Genomic DNA, 27180 nt, shown 5'->3' with positions numbered 1-27180 from the left:
GAGAAATGGAGAAACGGGAAGAGGAATGTAAAAAGGCTAGTACCGAAGTAGAGAAATGGAAAAGTCAGTGTCAGGATTTACGGACAGCTATGAACGTTGTGCAGAAATCGGCAGCTGAGAACAAAGGCAGTGCCGATCACACTAGGTGCTTAAAATAAATCCAAAAGCTGCAATGTCAGCTCTCCGCTCAGGGAGGAGTGATATGTGCATTTGGTGCAAGGGGTGATGATGATGGTGATGTAGCTTGGGATAATTTAGTGTATGTGGTGACACACTATAGTAGGATGACTGAGGAAGTGGCCTTCCTCCCCATGGATTTTTCCAGGAGGGAGTGAAAACTTCAACACCCACTGCCCCAGTGGCGCCCTTTGTTACAGATAGAGTTCAGGAAACACCACAGCTAGGAGCACCAGTTGTGACACAATATTCTACCCCTTTTGATGTACCTCAATAAAGTAGGCTGGGAGACGATCCTCGGGAGCTTTTCCAGCATGTGGTGAACTACATATACCTGTCTGGACATGCCCCCCCCCCCCCCACCCGCTGACTGCTCCTGTGGCTCCTCCCACAGACCCCTGTATAAAGGCGATTGGAGGCACTGCTCTTCCCTCAGTCTCCAGGATGTTGTATGATGATCGCTTGCTGCTGACAGTGCTTTTCCTCCAGTTAATAAAAGCCTACCTCGACTCACATCTCCGAGAGTTATTGATGGTGCATCAATTTTATTAACTGGAAGAATGGAAAGTATTTTACATCCGGAAAAATTGGACATTGATCCTCAAGCTCCAGAAGCAGCTATTGCCTTTGAACTCTGGCTTGCATGCTTCCAATCATACCTGGAAGAGATTCCCGTGACTGAGCCTGCTATTATGCACAAAATCCTCCTTTCCAAGGTCAGTCAGAAGGTATACTCCCTTATCAGGGACCTGCCGACCTACCAAGTGGCACTGGACGCCCTCAAAAGACAGTACCTGCGGCCGGTGAACACCATCTACGCAAGACATTGCTTAGCGACGCGGTGACAGCGGGCCGGAGAGTCGAGTGCTGAGTTTGTCCGAGCCTTACAGACACTCGTGCGGGCCTGCGACTGCAGGGGACTGACGGCGGAACAGCATGCGGAGCTCCTGGTACGAGACGCCTTCGTTACGGGGATCAGGTCAGTGTACGTGTGCCAGCGGCTGCTGGAAAACGCCGATCTTACCTTACGCTTGGCGATCGAGCTGGCCGACACGCTGGAGGCTGCTCTGCACAACGCTGACGCTGTCCAGCCGCGCGATCTCCCGCCGGTCCCGTGGACGCTGCAGACCCCGTCACCCACCAGCGAATCGACCACGGCTCCTGCCAGTCGCAAGTCCACGCAGTGTTAGTTCTGCAGACTCGAAAAGCACCCTCGAAAACGCTGCCCAGCCCAAGAAGCTACCTGCTCCAGCTGCGGAAAGAAGGGCCATTTCACCAAGGTCTGTAAGTCTGAACCACGAGCGGGGTCGAGCAGCGCCGCGTGCGAGGCATGGGGGCCGCCATCTTGCCTGCCCGCCTTGTGCGAGGCATGGGGCAGCCATCTTTGTTGGCGCCACCTCGCCCAGCCTCCGACCCACAGGTGCTTACCGGGCACCAAGATGGCGGTTCAACTCTGGCCTCCGTAACCCTCGACCAAAGCGCCCCACACCAGCTTGCAAGGTCAATGATGGACATCCTGGTGGAGGGGCACAGGACTAGCTGCCTGTTTGACATGGGCAGCACTGAGAGTTTTATTCACCCGGACACGGTGCAACGCTGCGGACTCATGACACGGCTGGTAAGCCAGAGGGTCACCATGGCTTCTGGGTCGCATTCCACAGACATCCGGGTGGGTTGTGTAGTGACATTGGTGGTGCAGGGCACAGAATATCGGGACTTTGCACTACTGGTCATGCCTGAACTGTGTGCGCCTGTGCTATTGGGGCTGGACTTCCAGAGCCACCTGAAAAGTGTGACTATGGAGTATGACGGGCCCCTCCCACCACTCACTGTCAGGAATCCTCAGTTTTGTGGAACTTCGTCATATACCCCGCTATTGACCACACACACACACCGACCTGCACATCCAACCCAACACCATGCCAACGGCCGCGCTACTGACACCACTTGCAGCCTCTCCACCCTCAAGATCCCTCCCCCACCGCTGTTCGCCAACCTGACCCCCGACTGTAAACCTGTGGCAACTAAAAGCAGGAGGTACAGTGCGGGGGACAGGGCCTTCATTCAGTCGGAGGTGCAGCAGCTGCTCAGGGAGGGGATCATTGAGTCAAGCACAAGTCCTTGGAGGGCCCAGGTGGTTGTTGTTCGGGCCGGGCAGAAAAATAGGATGGTCGTGGACTATAGCCAGACACATCAATAGGTTCACGCAGCTTGGCGCATACCCCCTACCCCGCACCGCGGATATGGTCAACCAGATAGCTCAGTACAAGGTGTACTCGACCATAGATCTGAAATCCACTTACCACCAGCTCCCCATCCGCCCGGAGGACTGCCCCTACATCGCCTTCAAGGCGGGTGGCAGGCTCTATCACTTCCTGCGCATCCCCTTTGGTGTCACAAATGGTGTCTCTGTCTTCCAGAGGGAAATGGACCGGATGGTGGACCAGTGCCAACTGAAGGCCACATTTCCATATCTGGATAACATCACCATCTGCAGTCACGACTGGCCAGATCACAACACCAACCTCCAACGATTTTTCCAAGTGGCCAAAGCTCTGAACCTTACCTATAACAGGGACAAGTGTGTGTTCGGAACCACCCGACTCGCTATCCTTGGGTATGTCATGGAGAACAGGGTCATTGGCCCTGATCCCGACTGTATGCGCCCCCTGTTGGAACTCCCTCTTCCCACCACCCTCAGAGCTCTCAGACGGTGCCTGGGGTTCTTTTCCTATTACGCCCAATGGGTCCCTCATTACGCAGACAAGGCCCGCCCCCTGGTCAAGTCCACCACATTTCCCCTCTCAGCCGAGGCCTGCGCGGCCTTCAGCCGCATTAAAGGGGACATTGCCAAAGCAACGATGCATGTGGTGGACGAGACCATTCCCTTCCAAGTAGAGAGTGACGCCTCCGACTTCGCGCTGGCTGCTACCCTGCATCAGGCAGGCAGGCCAGTAGCATTCTTCTCTCGTACCCTCCAAGGCCCTGAAATTCGGCACTCCGTGGTAGAGAAAGAAGCCCAGGCCATAGTGGAAGCTATTAGGCACTGGAGGCACTATCTCGCCGGCAAAAGGTTCACCTTGCTGACCGACCAGCGCTCAGTTGCATTCATGTTCAGCAACCAACAGCGGGGCAAAATCAAAAATAATAAAATTTTGCAGTGGAAAATGGAACTCTCCACCTATAACTATGAAATCCTGTACCGGCCTGGAAGGCTCAATGATCCCCCAGATGCCCTATCCCGGGGAGCGTGTGCCAATGCACAGCTCGACCGGCTATACACCCTCCATGCAGATCTTTACCACCCGGGGGTCACCCGATTTTACCATTTTGTGAAAGCCCGGAACCTGCCTTACTCCCTCGAGGACATCAGGACGATGACCAGGGACTGCCAAGTCTGCGCTGAGTGCAAACCGCACTTCTACCATCCTGAAAAGGTGCAACTTATCAAGCCCACCCGCCCCTTTGAGTGACTGAGTGTTGACTTTAAGGGCCCCCTTCCCTCCACCGACCGCAATGTCTACTTTCTCAACATAATCGACCAGTACTCGCGGTTCCCCTTTGCCATCCCCTGCCCCGACACCACTGCCACGTCTGTCATAAAAGCCCTGCGCCAGCTCTTCACTCTTCGGATATCCCTGCTATAACCACAGTGATAGAGGGTCCTCCGTTATGAGTGACGAGCTGCGCCAGTACCTGCTGGCTAGGGGCATTGCTACTAGTAGGACCACGAGCTATAATCCCCGGGGAAATGGACAGGTGGAGAGGGAGAATGCCACAGTGTGGAAGGCCACACTTTTAGCCCTTAAGTCAAAGGGGTTGCCGGTCTCTCGCTGGCAGGAGGTCCTCCCCGAGGCACTGCACTCCATCCGCCCCCTGTTATGTACGTCCACCAATGCCACCCCTCATGAGCGCCTCTTTTCTTTTCCCAGGAAGTCTGCCACTGGGACCACCCTACCAGCTTGGCTGACGTCCCCAGGGCCAGTGCTGCTCCAGAAACATGCGAGGAGCAATAAATACTCCCTGCTGGTCGAGAGGGTTCACCTACTACATGCGAACCCCCAGTATGCCTACGTGGTCTTACCTGATGGGCGGGAGGACACGGTCTCCGTCCGCGACTTGGCGCCCGCAGGAGCAGCAGACCATTACCCCGAACACTCCACGGTAACTATGAACCCTGTACCCACCGAGGTGTATACCCACCTGACACTGTGCACACCAAGCCCTACACAGACTCCTCATGACACTCCCATACCGGGCACCTCACACACACATGAGGGATCACTGACGCCTAATGGGCTGATACCTCAAGTCAGGCCGGAACCAGCACAACCACCGTCTCCGATGCAATCACCACTGGCACCGGTGCAATCACCGCCGGTGCTACGTAGATCGCAGCAACAGATTCGACCACCTGATAGACTTAACCTGTAAATATACTTGTAAGAAACTTTGCTTCATGGGGACTCTCTTTTAAAACAAAGGGGGGGTGAATGTGGTGAACTACATATACCTGTCTGGACACGCCCCCCCCTGCTGACTGCTCCTGTGGCTCCTCCCACAGACCCTTGTATAAAGGCGATTGGAGGCACTGCTCCCCCCTCAGTCTCCAGGATGTTGTGTGGTGGTCTCTTGCTGCTGACAGTGCTTTTCTTCCAGTTAATAAAAGCCTACCTCGACTCACATCTCCGAGAGTTATTGATGGTGCATCACAGCGTATTCATGGTTTAGTTGAAGCAGAGCAACTGAAGTTGACTCTTTTGAGTTTAACTTCAGTGTTACACCCAGCCATGCCAAAGGGACAGGCACGAGACCAGGGGACACTGGGTGATTTACAGGAGGCTATATTAGAAGCTGCAGGGGCTAATCGAGGTGACCCGGTGGAGGCTTTGCATAAGTGCAGACAACAGAAAGGGGAGCACCCCTCTGCATTTGTAACCAGGTTATGGCTGGTTTTCCTGAATGTTTATGGTCCTGCTTTGGATAGGAGAAATTTGACCCTATGACAGATCTGTAACTGGCTCATGACCTTGGTATCACACAGTACTGAGGAGAGCAAAAGAGTGTTAGAATTGTTTGATCCCAGTGACCCTACACACACTGAGGTATGGGTACTTAGGAAAATGATTAGAACATGGGAGAAGGAAGTGCAAGAGTTAGATTATAACTTAAGGAATACTATAGAGGCAGATAAAGTGTTCGCTCTTCGAGAAAATACGCAGGATATTGTGTGGGGAAATGCAGGTCAGGATGGAAGCCAGCAGAGAGATTGTAGAAGTGAAGTAACAGTGCTGGAGTGCCCTTTCAGCCAATCAGGGAGGCTGTTGTCGGGGACAACCATCCCAGTACTGTACTCAAATCTGCTGCTTCAGCTGTGGTAATGTGGGACACTATGCCCAGAACTGTACAGCATACAGTTCATTCAATCTGAATCCTAACACAGATTAGAGATGGAAGTTACAGAGAGGTCTGAAAATATCGGAACTTTGGTTAATATGGCGGTGTCCTGCTTTAAACTTGTTGAATGTTGTTTACTTGTGCATGATGAATAACATACAGCATCTCTATGCTTTAAGGTCTCAGAGTAACACATTTCCTCAGTTCTGTCAGATTGTAACTGAGTATTTTGGCAACGGTTTAAACCTTAGGAACAAGAGTATGGTTAAATTGTGCAAAATGTGGCCACGTTTGAGTTCACTTGAGAGTATGTATCTGAGAGACTGCAAAGGCTGCTTTAAGTGGTGGTGCTCTTAAGAAGTTGTATCAATGTGTTATTGTGTCAGGGGCTCCCACCATGCAGATCTTTTCCTTCTTGATTCTTTGGAAAATGTGTAAAAGATTTTCATAGTGGGAATTAACTATTTTTTTGAAGTTTTGCAGACACTTATAGAAGGTTCTGAAGGAAGAACAGTGCAAGCATTGATTTTTGTGTTTTGTCTGATTGGTCAAGGCATCAATGGTATATGGTGAGAGGGCAGGTGTATGGGATTGAATGGGATTCAGGATTAGCCATGATAAACTGGTGGAGCGGACTCAATGGGCTAAATGGCCTAATTCTCCTCTGTCTATGGTGTTATGGTTTTGTCTGTTCATCTTGTGTTTCTTTATTTGTTTTCAGTGGAATTGGTTTTAGGGGAACTTGATTTGCACACTAGCCATGTGTGATCTAGGTTGAGATGGAAATTTGCATACCTCTATTTCTTTTTTTTATTTTTTTAATTGAATTTTCAAATAGGTTACAGAAGGAAAAAAAATTATTTAAAAAAAATTATCAACCCTTCCCCCCTCCCCCTAACATATCCCTGTAGAAAGAGAAATAAAAAGAGAGAAGATAAAAGAAAGAAAGAAAGAATGCCTGGATATCAGAAGATCCCCACATGCTCCATGGAGTTCATAATAGCTTTAGTATATATTTATTTCTTTCCCCAGATAACCAATAATTTTATCTTCAGAGCACCTATATATTTAATCCTATCTTTTGTAAATAAGGGCACCAAATTTTCAGAAATATTTCATATTTATCTCTTAAATTATAAGTAATTTTTTCAAGTGGAATGCAGCTAAAAATTTCATTCTTCCAACAATCTATACTTAAGTATGAATCCGATTTCCAAGTAACTGCAATAGCTTTTTTGGCTACTGCGAATGCAATTTTTATGAATTCTGTCTGATATTTATTCAGTTTGTATTTCGGTTTTATCCCTTCAATAAAAATAATGTAAAAATAATGGTGGATTATGTGGAAGTTGTGTTCCAATAAAATCCTTAAATTTGTCCAAAAAGGTTGAATTTTAAAACAAGACCAAGTAGAGTGTAAAAAAGTACCAATTTCTTGATTACATCGGAAACATTGATCAGATAAATTTGGGTTTAATTTATTTATTTTTGTGGTGTAATATATAATTGATGTAAAAAATTATATTGCACTATATTTTTTGTTATTTCCAACTAAGGGCTTATTTAAGAGATAAATTGGGTCAAACAATGTTATTACCGAAACCTAATGAAATAGGAACTTTAATTCAAAAAGGAAAAATTTAAAAATTTATTTCTTGTATGTATAGTTTGATTCAAAAACAGGCAATTAAACAAGGAATTCATAAGTCAAGACAAAAATGGGAAACTGATTTGAATATTAAAATTGAAGAAACAAGTTGGTCAAGACTATGTCTTGACAGTATGACAAATACAACAAATGTCCGGTTAAGATTAGGGCATACCTCTATTTTTAAGGGAAAATGGGCATTCTGGGAAATTCAGGTCGAAACCCTTTGGCAGGACTGCTGAAGGGTTTCGGCCTGAAATGTCGACTGTACTTTTTATCCCCACAGATGGTGCCTGGCCAGCTGAATTCCTCCAGCATTGTGTGTGTTGCTTGGATTTCCAACATCTGCAGATCTTCTCGTTTGTGATTCAGGGAAATTGCTCATTAATGGACAGTTAAATTGGGAATTGACCAGGGACAATCACGGACAGGTAGAGGATGAAGTAGACCTGCAGGTGGTCGATGAGAGACCTTTCCCCGGGCACAGATGGAACAAGCCGAGACATAAGAACGGGTGTCCCCCTCCATGGATAGCCACCAAAAGTGCTTCCTCAGGAGAGCCAGGGTCCGATCATTCCTGGCAGGCGAACTGGGATATGTGCCCCCACTGGAGAACCTGAGACCTGACGGCGACGGGCACATACAGGCGATCGCTGGGTCCATTGCCAGGGTTGGGGTCATCTCGCTGGGCTTCCTTTACTTTAGCCTCGATCTCCCAAATGAGGGTGGCCACCACGCAGGATGGTGGGAGGATAGTCTCGGGACTGGAGGTGTCATCCTTGGAGTCATGCTGGCGGGATAGTTCATCTGGCTTCGTGTTCTTGGATCCTGGACTGTACATGAGGGTAAACTTGAACCGTCCAAAAAAAATGCCCAACAGGCCTGGCGGGAGTTCAATCGTTTGGCGGTCTGAATATACCCCAGGTTCTTATGATCAGTCCATACCACAAATGGGTGTTCTGCCCCCTCCAACCAGTGCCTCCATTCTTCCAATGCTAGTTTGACCGCCAGCAGTTCCTAATTCCGCTTGGCGGGGGACAGTCGGCGAGAGTAGAAGGCGCAAGGGTGAAGCTTTTCGTCCGAACTTGCCCGTTGGGATAGGACCGCTCCTACCCCGGAGTCAGAGGCGTCCACCTCAACAATGAATTTACAGGATGGGTCCAGATGGATCAGGATGGGAGCGGTGTTGAAACGCTTCTTCGGGTCTGTGAATGCCGAGTCCGCTTCGGAGTCCCAGCAAAACGGTGTGGTAGGTGAGGTAAGCCGGGTAAGGGGGGGCCGCCACTCGATTGTAGTCTCTGATGAATCTGCGGTAGAAGTTTGCAAACCCCAGGAATCGTTGAAGTTGTTTGCGTGTCGTGGGTCTAGGCCATTCCTCCACTGCCCGGATCTTCTCAGGGTCGGCTTCTACCTGCCCGCTTTCAATGATATCGCCTAGGAAACTGACCGAAGGGACGTGGAACTGGCATTTTTCTGCCTTTGCAAATAACAGGCTTTCCCGCAGTCTCTGGAGGACTTGACGGACATGGTGTACGTGTTCTTGGAGGCTGCTAGAAAATATCAGGATATCATCAAGGTAAACAAATACGATAAAGTCCCTCAGTACGTCATTGATCAGGGTTTGGAAAACAGCAGGAGCATTGGTGAGGCCAAACGGCATGACCAAATATTCAAAGTGGCCCAGAGGTGTTTGAAGGCCATCTTCCATTCGTCCCCCTCTCTCATCCTGACTAAATGGTAGGCATTGCGAAGGTCCAGCTTTGAGAAGATGGTGGGTCCATGCAGTGTTTCAAATGCCGAACTAATGAGGGGTAGAGGGTACTTGTTCTTAACTGTTATATTATTTAGGCCTCAGTAGTCGATACAAGGGCAAAGCATCCCGTTCTTCTCTTTCACAAAAAAGAAACCGGCGCCTACCAGGGAGGATGAAGGCCTGACAGTGCCTGCCACAAGGGACTCGCTAATGTATTTCTCTATGGCCTCTCTCCGGTCAGGATAGGTGAAAAAGGCGACTGGTGGGTAGTGGGGCCCCGGGGAGAAGGTCGATGGCACAATCATATGGGCAGTGCGGAGGCAGGGAAAGGGCCCGTTGTTTACTGAACACCTGTCCCAAGTCATGGTACTCCGTGGGGATGCGGGACAAGTCGAGGGGTTCCAAAACAGGAGGGGTCGCGGTAGCTTCTCTGGGAGATGGGGCCTACCGCAGACAGTTGGCATTGCAAGATGGGCTCCATTCGGCTATCCTCCCGGTAGACCAGTTGATACGGGAATTGTGTTGGGTCAGCCATGGATACCCTAGAGCTACTGAGGCTTAAGGTGAATGAATGAGACTGAATCGTACCTCCTCCCGATGGTTGCCAGATAGGATCAAGGTCAGGGGTGGCGTACAGTAGGTCACCCGAGCAAGCAGTTTTCCGTCCAGGGCCAGGGACTCCAGGGGGGTGGTTAGCAGCTCGCGAGGTATTCCGGCCTGGGTGGCTACCTCCTCATCCAGCAGATTGCCCTCAGCACGGAATCCACCAAAGCGGATTAATAGCCAGGTGGGCGATTGCCAGAAGGGACCATGACATTTACAGTGGAAGCAAGTTCACGATGCAGTTTGTTTCAAAGTCTGCAAAGAGTCCACAAAAAGTGAGAAGTTCACCACATAACTGACAGAAGTGCCTTTTCCAGGACTGGTCGCCACACACCTGAGACTTTGCAGGGGTTACCAAAGTGGGTGCCAAAAATCCACGTTTGGATCACAAAATGTCAGTCACCTCCGAAATGCACAGTGTTACTGACTACCCACTGCTTTTTGGGTTTGATCGAAGCTTGCACTCTTCACTCTCACTAACAATTCTGCTGTCCAAACACAACGACTCTCCACCAAAGTGGGTCTCTCTCAAAGTGTGTCCTGGAGCAATCTGCACGACTGCTTTTATACTGTTGGGATAGGTCAGCGCGTGACTCTACAAGAAACAAAGTCACAGATTTCCGGTACATCACGTACTGTTCCAAGAATTGATACTGGGGTACATGACACACAGATGGTACCTGGCCGAGCACTGAAGACCTGTGCTGATACACTGGCTGCAGTATTCACTGATATCTTCAACCTCACATGTCGGCAGGCTTGAGTAATCCACCTGCCTTAAGCGAGCTTCAATTATACCAGTGCCCAAGAAGAACCTGCCTCAGTGACTAGGTCTGACAGAACAGGTCAACAGAAGATGCCATGTCACTGGCTCTTCACTCAATCCTGGAACATCAGGATAGCAAGGATGCATACATCAGGATGTATCTCATTGACTACAGCTCTGCATTCAATACTCTCATCCTCTCAAATCTAATCAATAAGCTTCAAGACCTAGGCCTCAATACTTTCTTGTGCAACTGAATCCTTGATTTCCTCACTTCTTCAGTTAGTTTGGATTGGCAACATAATCTCTTCCACAATCACTGTTAACACAGGTGCACCACAAAGCTGTGCACTTAACCCCCTGCTCTACTTACTTTGTACTTATGACTGAGGTTAAGCACAGCCCCAATGCCATATTTAAGTTTGCTGGTGACACCAGTGTCATTGGCTGAATCAAAGGTGGTGATGAATTGGCATATAGGAGGGAGATTGAAAATCTGGCTGACAACCAAAATCAGTAACCCCTCATTCAATGTCAGCAAGATCAAGGAGCTGATTATTGACTGTAGGAGGAAAAAAACTGGAAGTCCACGAGCCAGTCCGCAGCAAGGGATCAGAGGTGCAGAGGGTTTCGCAACTTTAAATTCCTTGGCATTATGATTTAGGAGGATCTGTCCTGGGTCCAGCATTAAGTGCCATTACAAAGAAAAGACGACAGCAACTCAACTTTCTTAGAAATTTATGAAGATTCAGGGTATCATCTAAAACTGACAAACCTTATGTGGTGGAGAGTATATTGACTTGTTGCATCATGGCCTGGAATTTAAACACCAATGTCCTTGATTGGAAAATCCTACAAAAAGTAGAGGATACAGTGCAATCCATTCCGGTTAAGGCTCTCCCCACCATTGCACATCTACAGGGAGCACTGTTACAGGAAAGCAGCATCCATCATCAAGGACCCCCACCGTGCAAGCCATGCTCTCTTCTGTTGCCATCAGGAAGGAGGTACAGAAACGTCAGGACCCACACCACCAAATTCAGGAGTAGTTATAACCCTCAGCCATCAGGCTCTTAAACCAGAGGGGAGAGCTTCATTCAACTTTACCTACCCCTGAAACTGAACTGTACCCACAATCTATGCACACTCTTCAGAGGACTCTTCATCAAATGTTCTTGATATTTATTGCTTATTTATTTATTTGTATTTGCACAGTTTATTGTCTTTTGCACATTGGTTATTTGTCTATCTTGTGTGTGACTTTTCTTCAATTCTAATGTGTTTCTTTGTAATTATTGTGAATACCCACCAGAAAATAAATCTCAAAGTTGTATATGGTGACATATACAGTATGTACTTTGATAATAAATTTATTTTAAACTTTGAACTTTGCTAGTTCAGCACTTTGTTAAAAACTCAAACCATGGTCCATTACATTTCTAACACGGTATAATGATGCAAAAAAGGAATTGGGTTTCTGGACATGGTTAAGCCAATGGTACTTTTCAAAACTTGTATTATTTGTTTTTACACTCCAAATAATAATGTAGTTTACATTGGCAAATAATAGTGAATGTCATCATTTTACAACACATTCACTTTGGAACAGCAATGATTCCCTTGCACCTGTTGTTGCCATTGGCACGGTCACAGAGAATGGCATTCATTGTCTTAACACATTGATATAATTACCAATTTGTAACAGTTACAAACTGATTTTCAGCAAGTAAGTGCTTCATTACCTTACATCAGTGATGTCCACACACAACCTTTGCATATTACATAAGGTGTCTGCACTCTAAAAGTTGCTCCAAACTTTGCACTTAAGGACCCAGCAATGCGAAGAACCATTCTGTGAAGACAGCATCATCAGATATGACTACTGCAAAATCAGAGAGGCTTCATCAGAAACCAGGGCCAAGGGTCAGCATTTGAAAGGGTGAGTATATTTAAGTTCCTGGGAGTCAATATCTCAGAAGATCTATCCTGGGCTCAACATATTGATGCAATCACGAAAAAGGCACACCAGTGCAATACATAAAAATTATTATGAATTACAATCATTGTAAAAATAAATAAATTGTGCAAAAAGAGAGCAAAATAGTGAAGTAGTGTTCAGGGGTTCATGAACCATTCAGAAATCTGATGGCAGAGGGTAAGAAACTCTTTCCAAGATATTGTGTGTGCATCTTCGGACTCCTGTACATCCTCATTGATGGTAATGAGAAGAAGGCATGTCCTGGATGGTGAGGGCCTTTCATGATAGACCATAAGCTATAGGAGCAGAAATAGGCCATTCAGCCCATTGAGTCTGCTCCATCATTCAATCATGGGCTGATCCAATTCTTCCAATCATCCCCACACCCCCTGCCTTCTCCCCATACCCTTTGATGCCCTGGCTAATCAAGAACCTATCTATCTCTGCCTTAAATACACCCAGTGACTTGGCCTCCACAGCCACTCATGGCAACAAATTCCACAGATTTCCCACCCTCTGACTAAAGTAATTTCTCCGCATCTCTTCTAAATGGACATCCTTCAATCCTGAAATCGTGCCCTGTTGTCCTAGACTCCCCTACCATGGGAAATAACTTTGCCATATCTAATCTGTTCAGGCCTTTTAACATTCAGAATGTTTCCATGAGATCACTCCTCATTTTCCTGAACTCCAGGGACTACAGCCCAAGAGCTGCCAGACGTTCCTCATACTGCAACTCTTTCATTCCTGGACTCATTCTCATGAATCTTCTGTGAACTCTCTCCAATCTCAATACAGTATATCCTTTCTAAAATAAGGAGCCCAAAGCTGCACACAATACTCCCAAGTGTGGTCTCATGAGTGCCTTATAGAACCCAACATCATATTTCTGCTCTTATATTCTATACCTCTAGAAATGAATGCCAACATTGCATTCGCCTTCTTCACAACTGACTCAATCTGGAGGTTAACCTTTAGGGTATCTTACATAAGGACTCCCAAGTACCTTTGCATCTCTGCATTTTGAATTCTCTCCCCATCTTAATAATAGTCTTCCCATTTATTTCTTCTACTAAAGTGCATGACCATACACTTTCCACATTGTATTTCATTTGCCACTTCTTTGCCTATTCTTCTAAACTAAGTTTCTCTGCAGGCTCTCTGTTTCCTCAATACTACTCGTTCCTCTGCCTATCTTTGTATCATCGACAAATTTAGCCACAAATCCATTAATTCCATACTCCAAATCATTGACATACATCGTAAAAAGCAGCGGCCCCAACACTGACCCCTGTGGAACTCCACTGGTAACCGGCAGCCAGCCAGAATAGGATCCCTTTATTCGCTTCCCAATCCTCTATCTTCCCACTAGCTTTGGCTTCCTTGTATGCCCTCTCTTTTGCTTTTATTTTGGCTCTGACTTCACTTGTCAGCCATGGTAGTGTCCACAATAGATGCCACTTTCTTGAGGAATCACCTTTCGAAGGTGTCCTTGGTGATGGGGAGGGTTGTGCCTGTGATGGGGCTGGCTAAGCCTACAACCCTCTTCAGCCTCATGCGATGCTGGGCATTAATGCCTCCATATCAGATGGTGATGCAGTCAAATCAGAATGCTTGCCACCACGCTCCTGTGGAAATTTGCTAGTGTCTGTAAATTGCTGATTTCTTTACAACTTTTAGATCTCTCTGAATATTAACATCTTTCAATCTCATCAGTTAAAAATAATCGGAGTTCCTCTTTTTCTATTGAAGTGGATGAATTCATACTTTTGCATATTAAATTCCATTTGCCCCATTCTTGTCTATTCACTTACTCTGCGTTCTCCATTAGCCTGCCTGTCTCCCTCTGTGTTGCCTTTATGGCATTTGTTTAGTTTATAATATTTTCGCTTTAGTAATTCATTTGTTAGCATTTTCTAGTTAAAGTTAAGATTGTTTAAAGTAAATTCGTTGTCTGTGATATATCGCGGCATGCGATGACATCACACCCGGTTTCGCCGCTTCTTGTGGGAAAATACCGGTTTGGAGAAACGGGAAGGAGGGGGCTCACATGTGCAGGATCAGCGCAAGAAAAGTTTTCTTTCTACGCACTAGAAACATCAGTGAAGCAACGCCGTAAGTTCATGAGATAATCGATGTGTTGAATTAAAAATGTTAATGCTGATTCTGTTCAAAGTAATGACGGTTGATAAGGTTTATGTTTTCGTTAGTTAAAGAGTTGCGGATAGTTTGTGTTGAAGTGTATTTAAAGCAGTCAATGGCATAGGTAGATTCTGACTGTATGTTGCACTTTAATGTAATGTAGTGGTTGTAGTTTTACTTTTGCAAGTATTTACGATGTAAATGTGATATCAAGAAGGAAACAAATACTGTATACATTTTGTATTGTTTTATCAACAGTTTTCACCATACGTTAATGTGGAAGAGTGAACAGTAAACGGTTAATCTTACTGCGATCCTGTCTTCATTGACTACGGTTTACCTCGGTGTTTAGTTCAGAGTTCTCTTACACCTGAGCGAGAACACTACACCCTCCTTACAGCCAACACTGCCACCCAGTGTATATCTGCCACAAATTTAGATACATTCAGGCCCTTATGTAAGTCTGTGGATAGTGAACTTGTGTGGCCACAGTACTGATTGCAGTGACTTACAGCTTGACACAGCCTCTCAACCTGAAAATGAAATGCTTATTCCATCTCTTCAGGTCCTGATTATTAATCAATCCCTGCCAGTATATTAGCCCGATACCGTGCACTATAACTTGTCCAATAGTTTCTTGTGTGACACTTTATTAAAGTCTTCTGGAAGCCCACATTACTGGTTCCTATGTACTATTTTGCTAGTTATAACTTAAAAGAAACTATTAAAAAATATAAACACAAGAGATTTTGCGGTTGCTGGAATTCCTGAGTAACAGATGCAAAATGCTGGAGGAACTCAGCAAGTCAGGTAGCATCTGTAGTGGAAAATAAACAGTTGATGTTTTGGTCTGAGACCCTTCACCAAGAACAAGGGGGTGTGGAAGAGTAATTCTGGATTATGGAGTGAAGATTTCTACCATGAATCCTGGATTATTGAGGGGGAATGGTACACCGGAGGCAGAGTTGTAGAACAGAGAAATACGGAGAATGAGATGAAGGCCAGCACTCAATATTATTTGCCCCATCACTGAAATGTTCCCACAACCTATGAATTCACTTTCAAGGACTTTACATTTCATGTTCTTGTTATTACCTGTTTAATTATTATTAATTCTTTCTTTCTTTTAGTATTTGCACAGTTTGTTGTCTTTTGCATGTTGGATCTCTGCCCTCTTGGTGCAGTCTTCCATTGATTATATTATGGTTATTGGATTTATTGAGTATGCCCATAAGAAAATGAATCTCAAAGTTCTATATAGTAACATATATGCAGTTAAATAATACACTTACTTTGAAAATTATTCTCTGCAGGGTCCCCCAGTGTCTTGTACAAACCCAATCTCATTCTGTTGGGGCAGGAAAGGAAGTTATCTTTATTCTTCCATATTCATCCATTGTTAAGTGGTTTATTATAGTCAAAGGTACTGATATATAGTGAAAAACTCTTATCGATTCAACGTAAACTGAAGTACCCCCAGTAGACACTTTATTAGGTACAGGAATGGAACTTGGTGTAGCCTTATGCTTTTCCGATGGCAGCAGCAAGAAGAGAGCATGGCCTGGATTGTCAGGGACCTTGATGATGGATACTACTTTCTTGTGGTAGTGCTCCTCGTAGATGTGCTCAATGATTGCCTCTGATTGACTGGGCTGTATACATTAAATTTTGTTTTCTTTTCCATTCTTGGGATTAGCATTTCTATATCAGGCTGTGTAACAACCAGTCAGGATATTCTCCACCATGCATTTGTAGAAGTCAGTCAAAGTTATAAACAACATGTCAAATCTGTGCAAACTTCTAAGAAAGAAACAAGTGAGAAAGTAGAGGTGCTGCTTGTGCCTACTTTGTAATGGCTCTTACTTGCTAGTCCAAGGACAGATCCTCTCTGTTCAGATCCTACTGCTTGGGGAGCTGAATGTATCAGTTGGGAATAAAAAGGAGCTGGGTGCAAATATCAGTCAAAGAATGTAACCAGTGTTTTCTTCATTAAAAGAGATATAGGACTATTTGGTGAGTTATATATAAGGAGCAATGAGAGTATTCTAACTGGTTGCATCATAGCCTGGTTTGGCAACACCAATGCCTAGGAACAGAAAAGGCTACAGGAAATGATGGACACACCCCAGACCACCACAGGTAAAGCCCTCCCCACCTTTGAGTACTCTCACATGTAGTGTTGCCTCATGAAAGCATCATACTACATCAAAAAGCCCCACTATCCAGGCCACACCCTCTTCTCACTACTACCATCAGACAGGAGTTACAGAAACTTTTGGTCCCACACTACCAGGTTCAGGAACAGTTATTACCAGACAGCCATCAGGCTCCTGAACCGGTGTGGATAACTTCAATCATCACTTCTCTGAACTGATTCTATGATCTACAGACTTACTATCAAGGACTCTTTACAACCCTTGTTCTCAGTCATATTTTTATTTGCACAGTTTGTGTTCTTTTGCTTAGTGGCATATGTCAGTCTTTGTCTCCTGTGTATTTTTATATAGTTGGCGCGTGGCCTAGTGGGCAAGGCATCAGACTAGTAACCTGAAGGTCACTGGCTCGAGCCTCAGCTGAGGCAGCGTGTTTGTGTCATTGCTCTGCGACGTCACCGGTGCCAAGCTGCATGGGTCCTAGTGCCCTTCCCTTGGACAACATCGGTGGCATGGAGAGGGGAAGGCCTGCAGCTTGGGCAACTGCCGGTCTCCCATACAACCCCAGGCCTGCGCCCTTGAGACCGACAGATACCACACAAAATTTTTATATAATTCTATTGTATTATTTTGCATAAAAGACTCCAAGAAATAAATCTCAAGGCAGTATATGGTAACATATACATACTTAGATAATAAATTTAATTTGAACTTTGAGGTGTGGGTCTGATTTTCCTACATTTTTCACTGTGTTAGGCTATATACTGAATCTGGCAAGAAAATTAAACTCGCATTTAAAGATTCGAGTTCAATTCTGTCACTGCCTGTAAGGAGTTTTTACTTTCTCCCTGTGGCCGTGTGAGTTTCCATTCACATTCAAAAAAGGTGAGACTTAGCAAGTTAATTGGGTGTAATAGGGAGAGATGGGCCTGTTGTGCCAGAAGGGCCTGTTAATCAATCAATCCAATTCAATTATCATCGATAAGTAAAGACAGTCATTAGTCTGAATTTTGTAGTGAATAGATAGATACTGCATTGATCCCAAAGGAAATTACAGTGTCACAGTACCATTACAAGTTCACAGATGTACAAATATTGGAAGAGAAGCAAGAAAGAATAAAAAATATGTTGTCACTTCCCCAGCTATAGGTTGACTCATTATAGAGCCTAATAGCTCTCTCTGGAGCAGCACAGTTGACTTAGTCTATTACTAAAAGTGCCACTAGTATTATGGCAGCTCTCAAGACTTACAATAAATTCACCATTTTCAGATAATTAGTAAATTGATTTGTTATTGGCACAGTCAAAAAAAAAGTATCAAGGTACAGTCAAAAAATAGTTTTGCATGCCATTCATACAGATCATTAGATCAAATCAGTACATTGAGGTAGTACAAGATAAACAAAAAGTGCAGAATAAAGCATTATATTTGCAGAGAATATGTTGTACAAGCAGATAATAAGGTGCAGGGCCTTAATGAAGTAGGTTGTGAGGTCAAGAATCTATCTTATTATAATCGAGAGCCATTCAGTAGTCTTATAACAATGGGATAGAAGCTGTCCTTGAGCTTGGTTGTACACGCTTTCAGGTTTTTGTATCTTTTGCCTGATGGAAGGGAAGAAAAGGATGGGATGCTGGGTGGAGTGTTTTGAGTATGTTGGCTGATTTGCTGAGACAGGAGTGCAGACAGAGTCATAGAGGGGAGGCTGGTTTCTGTGCTGAGCTGTGTCCACAATTCTGCAGGTTTTTGTGGGTCTCGGTAGAGCAGTTGCCATACCAAGCTGTGATGCACCTGAATACAATGCTTCCTATACTGCATCTTTGGGGTGGCATTGTAGCCTAGAAGTTAGCATAATTCTTTACAGCATCAGTGACCAGGTTCAACTTCTGCTGCCTGTATGGGGTCTGTACCTTCTCGCTGTAACTATGTGGGCTTCTTCTGGGTGTTCTGGTTTTCTCCCACATTCCAAAGACAGCTGGGTAAGTACGTAGGTTAATTGGTCACATGGTTGTAATTGGGTGGCGAGGGCTTGTAGGGCCAGAAGGGCCTGTTGCCACAAAATATCTGTCAAAATTGGTGATGGTCACTGGGTCATGCAAAATTAACACCAACAGTGTCTGGAATGTGAGAGGAAGGCAGAACACCCAAAGAAAACCCTTGGGGTCCCGGGGAAAATGTACAAATTTTTTAAAGACAGTGGTGGGAATTGAATCCCAGCCTTAAGTTGTAATACCATTAAACTAACTGCTAAGCTACCACAAAGGCAATTTAACAGAGGTCAATTAACCTCAGAATAAATTAAAGTTAGTTTACTTATAGCAAGACAGGTTTCACTTAGAATCATAGAGAGACAACGTGGAAACTTGTATTTAGGCTCTGTGTCCGCACCAACCATCACCCACCCATTTACACTAATCCTACATCAATCCCTTTTTTTATTCTTCCCAATCCATCAGCTTGCCCCAGATTCCACCATGCACTTGCACACAAGAGGCAACTTACCCACCAAATGATGCCACTTTGGGACTTTGTTGGAAACCAGTGCGCCGTAGCGAGAATATGCAAACTGCACGCATTCAACACCTGAGGTCAGTACCGAGCTGAAGTCTCCTTCACTGCGAAGTAGCAGCTCTGCTAGCTGAGTCCCAGTGCAAATTTTCTGAATAACAATTATGGCTTAGAACTGAATTTTTCCTTATTTACTGATGACAGAATTTTCAATAGTGTTTCGTACAAAAATCATGAATTAATTCCAGTTGATTACATTAGAGAATCCTTGAACAGCGTTATTCTTGAAGTGGAAGTTTGTTGATTGTATGTCAGAGTATTTCTAAAAGTAATTGATGATTTCTTCTAGTTAGCCTGTTTATTTTTGAAAAAATAGGACATTAATACTTTGTCAGGATAATTCATTTCTCCGTGTTGGATCCAAACAAATAGGTGAGCATGGATTTCTAAATTTATGCCAGTGTTTGGAAGTAAATTTTCCCCACTTGTGGCTGAAATAACACCAACAGATTAACTAAAACACATCCAATTATATTATAGCCTACTTAGAATCAAGCCACAAACCAGGGGCATTAGTAAAAAAAATCAACAAAAAATAACTAAAGACGTTGAAAATCTGAACTAAAACAGAATATAATGTAGACACTTGGCAGGTTAGGCTGCATTTTTAAAGAAACAGAATTAAGATTTAAACTTAGAAACAAGAAATGCTGCAAGTACTCAATCTTTCTTGTTGAATATTCTGAGCTTTTTTTAAAATCAGATTTACACCATCTACAGATTTTTAAAAAGTAGAATTTCAAATTGATGCCCTTTCTTCCAAACTGGGAATAGAAATAAAGCAAGCTTAAAGATACAGAGTACAACAGGGTGACAAAAAAATATTGTGATACAGTAGGAGTGGCAATGGGACAGTGCAGGACAGAATTAATTTACTTTTTAATTTAGAGATACGGTGCAGTAACAGTCCCTTACAGCCCAATTGGGAGCCTGTGCCACCCAATTACACCATGTGACCAATTAACCTACTAACCATTATGTCTTTGAATTGTTTTAAGAGATTACTGAGTAGCCAAGTTTAGTCTGAAGGAAGTACAAAAACAAGATGGAAGAAGCAGAATAATTACGTGAAAAACCAGAATTTTTTCCCCTGTAGTCTTTTTCTTCTAGCAAATTGAAGTAACGTGGGGGGCTTCTTCACACAGAGCGTGGTGGGAGTGTGGAATGAGCTGCCAGATGAAGTGGTAAGTGTGGGCTCACTCTTAATATTTAAGAAAAACATGGATGAGAGGTGTAATGGTCCAGGTGCAGGTCAGTGGGACTAGGCAGAAAAATGGTTTGGCACAGCCAAGAAGGGCCAAAAGGCCTGTTTCTGTATGGTAATGTTCTATGGTTCTAATTATCCAGCTTCTATATAGTTTGACATCTTTTTCTCCTTAGATTATCACAGTAAATTGGGTTTCGCACATAATTTTGGGAAGATGCTGCTTGACCAATGATGCACATGTTATTGATGTTCATTATCCCTAAGCAAAGGTTTTGAGGCTGCTGTTCAACAACAGCTGGATTTATTTCTTTTTCCATTCCAGGTGGGCATTCTCAGTAAAGGAGAAACATGCACTCAGAGGCCATTTTATTAGATACCTCCTGAAACTAATAAAGTGGCCACCAAGTGTATGCTTGTGGTCTTCTGCTGTAATAGACCATCCTCTTCAAGGTTTAATATGTTGAGCATTCAGAGATGCTGTTCTGCACACCGCTGTTTTAACACGTGGTTATTTGAGTTACTGTCACCTTCCTGTCAGCTTGAACTAGTCTGGCCATTCTCCTCTGACCTCTCTCATTAACAAGGCGTTTTTCCCCATAGAACTGCCACACACTGGATGCTTTTTGTACCATTCTCTGTAAACTCTGAGACTGCTGTGCATGAAAATCCCAGGAGATCAGCAGTTTCTGAGATACTCAAACCTCTCCATCTGTCACCAACAATTATTCCACTGTCAAAGCCAATTAGGTCTCATTCTTTCCCTTGCCTATATTTAGTTTGATCAACAACTGAACCCCTTAACCAGCATATCAGCATATTTATAGACGCATTTGAGCTGTGCCTAGCCACACAATTATAGGTGTAGAGAGAGTATGAAGGTAAGCTAGCCAATAATATAAAAGAGGATACCAAAATTTTTACAGCTATTTAAAAGTAAAAGAGAATTGAGAGTGGATATCAGACCACTAAAAATTGACGCTGGAGAGGTCATAATCAGAGCAAACTACTGGAGGACAAACTTAAACAGTATTTATCATTAATCTTCACTGTGGAAGGTACAAGCAGTATGTCAGAAATTCAAGAGTATCAGGAGGCAGAAGTGAGTGTTGTTGCTATTACTGAGGAGAAGGTGCTTGGAAAACTGAAAGTAGTTAAGTCACCTGGACTAGATGGACTACACCCCGAGATTCTGAAAGAGGTAGCCGAAGAGATAGTTGGAGGCATTAGTAGTAATTGTTTAAGGATCACTAGATGCCGGAATGGCTTAGAAAGATTGGAAAATTGCAAATGTCACTCCAATCTTAAAGAAAAAAGGAAATTATAGGCCAGTTAGCCTGACTTCAGTAGTTGGTAAGACTGAACCAATATCCAATATCCTGGTTGGGAGTTTTGCTAGTGCCTCTCAGGAGAATTTAGACTAAATTTGCAGGCGGCTGGGAACCAGAGCACCAGTTCAGTAAGGGAAGGATCGGACCAGAAGGTATATGTCAGAAAGGTAGGTAGAGGAGTTGGCCAAAATTGATTGGAAAAGAACACTGGCAGTGATGATGGCAGAGCAGCAATGACTGAAATTTCTGAAGCAATTCAGAAGGCAAAGGATATATACTTCCCAAAGAGGAAGAAGTATTCTAAAGGCATGATGACACAACCATGGCTAACGAGAAGTCAAAGCCAACATAAAAGCCAAAGAGAGGGTATATAATAGAGAAAAAACTGTGGGAAGTTAGAGGATTGGGAAGCTTTCAAAAACCACCAGAAAGCAACTAAAGTCATTAAGATGGAATACGGAAGTAAGCTAGCCAATAATATTAAGGTAAACACTAAAAGTTTCTTTAGATATATACAGTGTAAGAGAGAGGCAAGAGTGGATATCGGATCAATGGAAAACAATGCTGGAGAGGTAGTAGGATTAATGTGAATCCCAAGGCATTCTATAAATACATCAAGATTAAGAGGATAACTAGGAAGAGGGTGGGACCACTCATGGATAAAGGGGAAAACATCTGCTTGAATGCGGAGAATGTGAGTGAGGTACTTATTGAGTACTTTTCTTCTATATTTACCAATGAGAAGGATTTGGAGGACCAGGAGATCAGTGCTGAATGTATAAATATTTTGGGGCATTTGGAGGTCAAGGAGGATGAAGTGTTGGGCCTCCTAATGAGCATTAAAGTGGATAAAGTCCCCAGGCCCTGGTGGGATTTGTTAAAGGAGGCAAAAGCTGAGATTGCTGGGCCCTTGACCAGTATCTTCAAGTCCTCTCTAGGCACAGGCGAGGTCCCAGAGGACTGATGAGTGGCTAACATTGTACCTCTATTTAAGAGGGGAACAAGGGAATATCCTGGGAACTATAGACAGATGAGCCTCACATCAGTTATAGGGAAATTGCTGGAGAAAATTCTTAGTGATATGACATAGGAACATTTGGAATTTCATGGCTTAATTAGGGAGAGCCAGCAAGGCTTTGTGCAGGCCAGGCCGTGTCTTACCAACCTGACTGAGTTTTTTAACAAGGTGACGACAAAGATTGATGAGGGTAGGGCAGTGGATGTTGTCTACATGGATTTTAGTATGGCACTTGACAAAGTCCCTCATGAGAGGCTTATCTAGAAGAATAAGATGCATGGCGTCCATGGTGAATTGGCTGTTTGGATTCAGAATTGGATTGCACATAAGAAGGCGGAGGGTAGTGGTTGAAGGGAATTTTGAGCTGGAGGTCTGTGATTAGTGGAGTTCTGTAGGGATCTGTGCTGGGACCTCTGCTGTTTGATGTGTATAAATGATCTGGATGAAAATGTAGATGGATGGGTTAGTAAATTTGAGGACGACACCAAGATTGGTGGAGTAGAGGATAGTGTAGGAGACTGGCAAAGAATATAGCATGATATAGATCAGTTGCAGATATGGGCTGAGAAATGGCAGATGGAAATTAACCTAGATAAATGTCAGGTGTTGCACCTCGCTAGGACAAATACAAGGAGACAATACACTATTAAGGGAAAGGTCCTTAAGAGTGTTGCTGAGCAGAGAGTTCTTGGGATCCAGGTTCATAACCCCTTGAAAGTGGCTACAGGGGTCGATAAGGTGGTTAAAAAAAACTTTTGGAATGCTTGCTTTTATTAGTTGAGGATTTGAGTTAAGAGTCAGGACTTTATAAGACTGCAAATTTACAAGACTCTGGTTAGGCCACATCTGGAGTATTGTGTACAGTTCTGGTCGCCCCCCACTATAGGAAGGATATTGAGGCTTTGCAGAGGGTGCAGAAGAGGTTTACCAGGATGCTGCCTAGTTTCATGGGCATGTGCTATCATGGGAGGCTGGATAAACTTGGTTTGTTTTCTCTGGAGCAGCGAAAGCTGAGGGGAGATCTGATAGAGGATTATGGGAGGCATAGATAGAGTAGACAGGGGGTATCTGTTTTCCAGGCTTGAAATGTCCAGTACCAGAGGGCATGCATTAATGTCGATGGGGTAGGTTCAAAGGAGATTGGAGGGGTAAGTTTTTTTTTTACTCAGAGTTGCAGAGGCCTGGAATGCACTACCTGGTATGGTGGTAGAGGCAAATACATCAGCGGATTTTAAGAGATGTTTAGATAGGGACGTATATGTAAGGAAGATAGAGGGATATGGACCTTGCATAGGTAGGCGGGATTAGTGTTTGTTTTTTAGCTGGTTCAGCATATTGTAGGCCAAAACACCTGTTTCTGTGCTGTACTGTTCTGTGTTCTAAGATGCTGGAGTCTGTTATTAAGGATGCGGTTTCAGTTTCAGGATACTTAGAGGCACATGGTAAAATAGTCCAAAGCCAGTATGGTTTCATTAAGGGAAAATCTTGCTTGACAAATCTGTTCGAATTTTTTGAGGAATTAACAGCCAGGATAAACAAAAGAAAGTCGCTGTATGTTGTTTACTTGGATTTTCAGAAGGCACTTGACAAGGTGCCGCACAAAAGCATGCTTAATAAGGTGAGAGGCCATGGTATTACAGGAAAGATACTAGGATGGATAACAGATGGCTAACTAGCATGAGGCAAAGAGTGGGAATAAACAGGGTCTCTTTTGGCTGGTTGTTGGTATTGATGGCTTTGTAGCTAAGCTTGTAGAAGATACAAAGATACGTGGAGGGGCAGGTCATCTTTAGAAGTACTTAAGACCGTACAAAGACCAGTGGTTTTGGAGACAACCTGCCCGAACCAGTGTGTGGTGGAACAATTTTGTAAATGAAGTTGTGGTTCCTGAAGAACAGTGTGATAACTTTAGAATGTCCAGGAGCTCCTTGCTTCCTCTAAGTGAACTATTATGTCCTCACATCAAAGGCCAGACAACACAAATGAAATCACCGGTGGATGTGGTTAAAAAGGTCGCTTGCACTTTGTACTACCTAAGCGACGAAGGAAGGCTCAGGAAAACGGCTACCGCATTTGGTTTATCATGGTAAGTGGTGTCCAAGATAATTAGAGAAGTATGCAAGGCTATAACTGTACATCTGGGCTCTGCATATATCAAGATCCCACACACAGAGTCTGAGGTGAAGTACCTTGTAACCAACTTCCACCATGCTCACGGCATGCCACAGTGTTGGGGGGCGGTCGACTGCACATACATTGAAGTTAAAACAGCCTACAACAAACTCCACAGATTACCTGAACAGAAAGGGCAGATTTTCTTTGAGCGTTAAGGCCACATGTGATTACAAATACTGCTTTATGGACGTTGTTGTGAAATGGCCAGTCTGTGTCCATGATGCTCGTACATTTGCAAATTCAAAAATTAATGACTACTTGAAAAACGAGAGGATCCCCTCTTATAGACGAGTTGTGGTGGAGGCTGAGGATGCCATTCCTGGTTTTTTTGCTGGGAGACCCTGCATACCCCCCCCCCCCCACCAATGCCTTATGTTATGAAAGAGTACACTAACAGTGGTGTGACCCCACAGGAACAGTACTTTGGTAGATCCTTGTGCAAGTCAAGAATGGCAATTGAATGCTCTTTTGGACGTTTGAAGGCAAGATTTGGTGCTCTGCGCAGTGCAATGGACATAAATATGGAGGACCTTCCCTTTGTTACTTATGCATGCTTTGTGCTGCAGTTTCTGTGAGAGAAACAAGGAGACAAGCAGAAGGTTACTGCAGCTTTGCAGTATGACAGAGAATTTCAACCCCCCACACAACCTAACAATTTCAGAACAGATGGCAATGAGACTGAAGCTAGAACTTAGAAATGTACTCACCAAATAGTTTGACCCATAACTTACTGAATAAATAAGTATACTCACTTTGCCGTTTTCTGTCCTTGCTCGTATGAACGTGGTTTACCTATTTATGCAAGTACTTCTCTGACAATAGATGTGTAACAGCCTGGTGTAACATTGTATGGAAATACAAGATAACACTGATGCAGACATGTTTTATACATTTAACAAGGTGCTTTATTAATGTATTGCTTGTGTAAACATTCAATAGATGCAATTGTCACTACTTCCAAAATGTCATTTTTAAGTAGTAGCTTATGTTTGGCATAGACGTGAAAATGTTAAGGCCAAAAAAAGATAATTGTAAGTTTCAATTTTACTCAGGTAAAAATAAAATCACTTTTGCCCAGTAACTCGTTTTATTGCACATATTAAATACAGCAAAATAATACAGAAAGACATGGCAAAAGTAAAGGCAAACAAATGAGGTAACAGCAAATTTCACTTTTGCCCAGTAACAAGCCTTATTGCATTTAGTTGTAGCTCATCGGTGAAGAGACTATGGCTGAAGGAAATGTTTCCAGGGTCACCCCTCTGTGGGAGTGGGGAAGATGTTGGTGGGGCCACCCCGGGTATGTGTAGTGGCTGTGAGGCTGGTATTGTGGAGGTGAAAAGTACTGGGGGTGAGCCATCATATTCCTCATCATTGCAAATCCCTCTGCAACAGAGTTAGTCAGTGTTTCAATGTTCGTCGTCAGCCGGGTCATATTGTCCATGAATTCCCTGTCGGTTGCCTCCGTACGCTCCAGTATTCGTTTGTTTAGTTTTAAATCCTCCTGCGCGCAATTTCCTTTTAAGTTTTTCTCGTCTGTAACTGGACGAACGGCGAGATTCGACACGAAACACGTCGTAGCCATCACCTGGTGCCTGGTCCAAACCATCGGAGTCGGACGTAATCGTCGAAGCGGGTGAAGAGGCTGCACATCGGTCGCTGTGATCCTCCAGATCGCACGTTTCAATGCCGCGTTGACTTCCCGTTGTGACTGGTGAGCCCCCCCAGAGCTGCTCACACAACTCCAAAGTACAGCGGCGCCTCTCTACCGCGTCCACTGCCTGCCGGTACTTGTGGCAAATCGCCTGAAGCTCGGTTACAATAATTGTCTCAGTTATTTCGTCCAATTTGTGCGGGTAGTCCTTACCGCTCTGCCGCGAGGTACGGGTCTCTGTAGCGGTCGAGGATGTCGTTGTATTTGGTTGGGCACGACTCCCGGTCCACGTTCTCCGCTTCTTTGCTGACTCTAGTCGTTTGTAACTCGCAGAAGTAGCTCGACTTCGTCGTCTGGCCAAACGGAGAAGTCCAGCCTGCTTTTTCCAGCGGAGGTTTTCTTTGTATTCCTCGAAGACTTTCTTTCGCTGTTGTTGGAGATACTCTAGTGTTTGAGCAAAGGAAACAACACAACGCCGCCGCGGAAACGGAAAAAATTACCTTTTTCTGCAGATGAGTGCTGCGCATGCCCAGTAGATAGATAGATAGATAGATAGATACTTTATTCATCCCCATGGGGAAATTCAACTTTTTTCCAATGTCCCATACACTT

The sequence above is a fragment of the Hemitrygon akajei genome, chromosome 20 (assembly GCF_048418815.1).
Source record: "Hemitrygon akajei chromosome 20, sHemAka1.3, whole genome shotgun sequence".
Taxonomy (NCBI): Eukaryota; Metazoa; Chordata; class Chondrichthyes; order Myliobatiformes; family Dasyatidae; genus Hemitrygon; species Hemitrygon akajei.
The sequence above is the reverse complement of the archived record's forward strand: the minus strand, read 5'-3'. Positions refer to the sequence as shown.